Genomic DNA, 6,065 nt, shown 5'->3' with positions numbered 1-6,065 from the left:
GAGCATAGGGCATATCACTGAGCCTTACGGTGTTCCCTTTTTGGGGGTGTGGAAGGTGTCTGTCCTGATGCATCCTATTCCAATGGTGGCTTCTGACTCAGCCCAGGCATGCTATCAACGCTGACGACATCACGATCTGGGTGACCAGGGGTTTTTTTTAGGAGAAAAACAAGACTGTCTGCAGAGAGCAGCAGATACTGTCAATGCATACGCCCGACATTGCGGACTTGAATGTTTCCCGGGGAAATCTGAGGTGCTCAGAGTAACAGAAGAGGGTACGATCTGCGCAACACCATAGCCGTCTACATAGGGGCGAAGAGGATCCCGAAAGTGTCGCAAATCAAAACCCTAAGCTTGCGGATACAAAGCAACCGCCGTATAGATCAAACAATCAGGCAGCTAGAAAATACCACAGCGCAGATGACGCGAATGATCGCAAGAATCTCCAACAGAAGACGAGGAATGTCCGAGGAGGACATATGTAGGCTGGCACAGGCCCTCGTTGTAAGTCGCATTGTATATGGTGTCCCTTACCAAATTGCGCTCGAACAGGAAAAGGAACAACTGGAGGCAATCCTGAGGAAAGCCTACAAATGCGCTCTTGGACTACCGGTCAACAACTCGACGGAAAAATTCTCTAAACTAGGCATAAACAACACAGTGCAAGAGCACATCGAGGCCCACCTTCTCGCGCAGAAAATGACACATGCCGACTCCAGCGGGAAGGAACACGCAGCATATACTGGGCATGAGAGATGCTTGCACAGAAATAACTAGCACGGGGAGTATACCGAAGGAGATAAGAGAGGTCTTTAAGGTCAACCCGATTCCGAAAAACATGCATCCTAAAGTACACAAGGCCAGAAGAGAGGCAAGATCGGAGGCACACGAAAGAAGCTTCCGGGAAAAAAAAATATTGTACGTCGACGCGACCACATACAAAGAACATTACGGAGTGGTAGCCAGCGTGGTTGAGCACCAGCTTAAGGAAATCAACTGCGCCTCAATCATGAACAACAACATTCTCGAGGCTGAGGAAGCGACAATCGCTCTCGCTATCACCCACAATGGTGAGAAAGCTATTACACAAATAATTACGAACTCGCAAGAAACATGCAGAAGGTATAGCAGCAGACGCATATCCAATGTGTCCATCCGCATACTCAAGGAAAGAAAAATCACCTTTTCAAGATGCCTCAGAACGTGTACACCAGGCCATGAGTCTGTCAAAGGTAACCAACGTGCTGACGCCAATGCCCGAGCATACCCCAACCAGGAGGCGCACAACGACTGGGAACTGGACGCAGTCACTAGACGCTGTGGAGCCATCCTTGAACATAAAAGAGCGTTAAGGAGGATCCACCCAGCTTCTCACGAAGACCTTAGTAAGAGCAGTCGATTGCTTGGAGAGAGCTACAGACTAATACATACCCCAACCTGCGTCTACTCAGTAAAATCCATCCCACAACATATGAGAATAAATGCCCGCCAAGCGGGGAACCCCTTACACTCTTCCATGTTACATGGACATTTCAAAAAACGCAGGTAGCGCCAATAAACACCACACCAACACCGGACCAGTGGAAGGCTGCGCTGTCCTGCTTGACGCCTGATGACCAGCTAAAACTGAACGACAGCGCGCGCAAGACGGTTAGCCAAAGGCCACTGGGACCCTGGACTGAGGGTCCCACCCACGCCGGGAGACTTTCCTTTCGCTAAATAAAGTTTTCTTTCTTTCTTTCAGCTTTTTACAAAGTTGTTTTTTCTTTCTTTTTATTTTTTTTTTTGGGTGGGGGGGGGGGCAGGCAGGCAATGTATCTGTGCTGTATGCCCGCTGCGACTAGTAGGAAGGACTGGAGCCTCTGACGTACACTCTATGTGCATCTCTAGGACTCGAACACAAAATCTTTTCTGTGACTCGGACTCACAACCTTTTATAGGCCTGAAACCTTAGACATTACTCAGGGATCAAACCCGAAACACTAATTTAGGACTAGAAACATTGGGCATATTTTGGCTGGAAAATGTTTCTCTTTATAACTCCTGACGATACTAAGTGACACAGCTTTCTGTACAAGTTTATGCGGAGAACCTCACTGACTGTTTCTCATGAGTCATATAAGACTTTAGCTTTAAAACGAACTCTGAGAACTAAAAAGCGGAAAGCAGGTCGCAGTGTGCTGTAGGTTGTCAGTTCACGTTAAAGATCCCCAGGTGGTCGAAGATTTCCGGAGACTTCCACTACGACGTCATAGCTTGAATCGCTTTAGAAGGTTAAACTTCAAAACCAAACTAATGGTGGTGTTATCTGACATACTTGTTTCAAGCATAATAATTATAATATAAGGAACAACAAAATATTTGCCTTATGCTACCAAAACCTAGGTTGCCAAAACATTTTGCAGGGTCATGGTTGCAGGGTCACAGAAAGGTATAACGAAAGAAACCCGCAGCTCCTCTGGCGGCTTTCCAGAGCGTAACGGGCCGCCGGAAAGCCATGCGCGCGTTGCCGGTCATGGCACTAGAGTATATTCTATATACCCAGAACACAAAGGAAGTCCAACAGTTTGCCAAAGTCTGTGCTAGTGTCTCCAAGCTAAACCACCCAACAATTTCGATATTGCTAATTCCGACTACTCGCGCCGATAAAGCTGGTCTGAAACCTGGAGAAAAATGCCTTTGCAATTGCTTCGCCATAGAAAACCAAGCAGATACCAAAAGAAAACACAGAGAAGAGCATGTAAAGGCAGCTCAAGAGGAGCAGAGAGCCGGCGTTAAGTCGGCATCTTAATTTTATTCAGTTCAGTTCAGGCGTTCAGTCGTGTCCGACTCTTCGTGACCCTATAAACCATGTCACGCCATGCTTTCCGGTCTCTCACTATCTTCTTAACATCACATAGCTTCATCTGTAATGCCTCGAGAATGCCATCTAACCATCGCGTTCGCTGCCTACCCCTTCTCCGGCGACCCTCAACCTTTCCCAACATCAAATCTTTCTCCAGTGACTCCTCTCTTCTCATCAGATGACCAAAGTAGCTGAGCTTTAACTTTAGAATTTGACCCTCCAATGAGCAGTCAGGGTTTATGGTCGACAATATCGACTGATTTGATCTTCTGGCAGTCCAAGGAACTCTTAAGAGTCTTCGCCAGCACCACAATTCAAACGCGTCAATTCTTCGGCGGTCACCCTTTTTCACAGTCCAACTCTCGCATCCATACATCAAAACTGGAAAGACCATAGCACGGGTTATACGGATCTTGGTTGGCAGATTAATGTCTCTGCTCTTTACTAGGCGTTCAAGGCTAACCATTGCTCTCTTTCCCAGAAGCAGGCGTCTCCTAATTTCGTGGCTGCAGTCTCCTTCCGGGGTAATCTTGAAGCCCAAGAAGAGAAAATCAGTCACAGCTTCCACTTCTTGTCCCTTGATGCTCCAGGACTTGATGGGGCAAGACGCTATGATCTTTGTCTTTTTAATGTTCAGTTTAAGCCCAAACTTCTCACCCTCTTCTTGTACGCGCATCAGAAGTACCTTGAGTTCCACTTCACTTTCTGCCATTAAAGTGGTACCATCCGCATATCCATGGTTGTTGATACGTTTCCCAGCAATCTTCACTCCAGCTGAAGACTCGTCCAGACCGGCCTTCCTCATGATGCACTCAGCATATAGGTTAAATAGGCAGGGCGACAGTATGCAGCCTTGTCTCACTCCTTTCTCAATCGGAAACCAATCAGTAAGACCATGCCCAGTTCTGACTGTGGCCTCTTGTCCTTCATACAGGTTCCTGAGGAGACAGATGAGATGAATTGGAACCCCCATTGAGAGCGTGCCACAATCTGCTGTGATCTACGCAGTCAAACGCTTTCGCATAATCAATAAAGCAGAAGTAGATGGGTTTCTGGAACTCTCTTGCTTTTTCCATGATCCATCGAAAGTTGGCAATTTGGTCTCTAGTTCCTCTGCCCTTGCGAAACCCAGCTTGCACGTCCGGAAGCTCCCGATCCACATACTCCTGCAGCCTACCTTGCAGGATTTTTAACATCACCTTGCTAGCATGCGAAATAAGCGCTATCGTGCGGTAGTTGGAACAATCTTTGGCACTGCCTTTCTTTGGAATGGGGAATTTTATACATGCGTAATTATTGCTACTGGTGGTGCAGTCTCGTAGGATGGCACGTAATCACTAAGGGATTGGCCACGTCTGTAAGTGACGGAAACAGATTTATTTAAATTTTTCTCGTTAATTTTTTGTCCTTCACCTTTCGTACTATCGTCTTTTAAAATTTTGTATTTCTAGCTCCACACTTGTTTTTCGTATACCTGTACATGCACCCACTACAAATAAAGTCGTAATGTAGAGTCGAGATACCGTGGTTTGTCCGCCGATTGGATGGTCCAGTGGAGAAACAAAACCGAGAGATAATGAACCACTTCTATTGCCGGCCTAAAACTGGGTGATACGACTTGTTTTGGACAATAAAACGCCGCGAAAACGACACACCCAAGATGTCAATCTGTATACCTCTGTCTTGTAACCTGATCTGTATTCCCGATGTCAACTCCTGGCGAAAGGAACAGAAGCCCGCGTAAAAGAATCTCCGGAGAAGTTGCCGGCAACTTTCGAGCAGCCGGCTTGCCGCTCAAATGGGAACAGCACTAGGGCGTGCCTCCTGCATGTGCCGTGATTTTGGAGCTGTTTCGTTGATTTACGGCCGGACCACCACCTTCCCAAGGCTCGCGTGGTAGTCAGCAGAAAGCCGTAATGACATACGCCTACCCGCACGCGAGGCGTTCCTTCCTCTGAGTATGCGAGCTGCAGACGCTTATCGCGCCGCGGCGTTTTGTATTATGCTGGTCCATTTAGGGCTCAAATTCTTTACTGGCGAAATAGTTTTCCGGAGACACGTGAACGATTTGCTGGCTGAAGGCAGTTAAAAAAAAAAAAGCGGCTTGGATGGCATGGAGCCGAGTGTACGGAACGAATATTGACGCAACGCCTTCTTTATTTTTACAATGCCTTCTGAGGACGGATTATCTTACCGCGTGGCCCTCTCCTCATTCCTCCTTTCTTGCTCTCGTCCGTTGACTAGCTTTCATACTTGCTCTACTTCTCTGGGGGAGAGATACCAGCTTAGTGGCGCCACATGGCGAAAAGCGGAAAAAGCATTTTTTTGCAACGTTCTCCCTTCGTGGAGCGGCGCTCTGCATGCATCTTTCGTGGTCATCAGGCTGCGTATCTGGAATTGACATGTCATCAAGCACAGCGTTCGTGATGCTGCTTGTTGTGTAGCAGCCACCTTGTGGCAGCTGCAAGCGCTGGTCACAGATAGTGGGGTCGGGTGCAGCGGCATTGGCATCGCTACGAAGGTCTGTGTCGAATTGTTACAGTGATAGGGCATTTAGCTTGCTTCAAGCTGGAACATGTCGGCACTGGCACTGCAACTGCTGGGCAAAATAAAATCAGAGCCAGAAGGTAGTTAGTTCAGTTAAAGTTATATAGCTATAGTGATAAGTTTAGTACATTGGTTTTTGATTCATTCAAGTTTGGTAAGAAAATAGGAGAATGAAATAACTCCTTTCCTGAGGGATGATCGAGTTTCCCAGACAAAGACAAGTTCACTTGTCGAAACGGCACGGCTTGCGAACTGAGGCTCCTCCTCTACTCTTGTTCAGAGCCTCTTTCATACGGTGTAGCCATATTCTTTCTATCGCTCTGCTATCTTTCCTGAGAAGGCTTTTCTCGAAACTTAAAGGTACGAATAGCTTTGAAGTCACAGCTCTTCTTTTGTCAAGATAAGCTGTCTTCATTACAGTGACATGTAGATTTTGCAGTCCGCGGCAGCACACAGCTGTGATTGTTTTAAGAAGCGTAAACTCTATTCTAGAATGCATGGCACTGCAATTGATGCCAAATCCAATACTGGCTGCCGTTAAGATATATCGACTTGGCATCTCGTTTTTAACACCTGTCCTGAGAGGATTCATCTGTGGTCATGTTAGGCTAGCTGATTCGTAACAGATGCAGAGAAACGACTGCGCTAGCGAGACAGTTTTGTAGGCGTAACG

General features: G+C 47.0%; 1 pseudogene; it reads left to right on the top strand.

Annotated features, from left to right (window-relative positions):
- Positions 1-838: 838 nt before the first annotated feature.
- On the top strand, positions 839-1,719 carry LOC146174675 (uncharacterized; annotated as a pseudogene).
- The last annotated feature ends 4,346 nt before the right edge of the window (positions 1,720-6,065 follow it).

This window comes from Amblyomma maculatum, chromosome 11 (genome assembly GCF_055883805.1).
Source record: "Amblyomma maculatum isolate TAMU_Amacu chromosome 11, ASM5588380v1, whole genome shotgun sequence".
In the NCBI taxonomy this organism is placed as follows: Eukaryota; Metazoa; Arthropoda; class Arachnida; order Ixodida; family Ixodidae; genus Amblyomma; species Amblyomma maculatum.
Note: the sequence above shows the minus strand (reverse complement) of the source record. Positions and strands in the feature narration are given on the sequence as shown.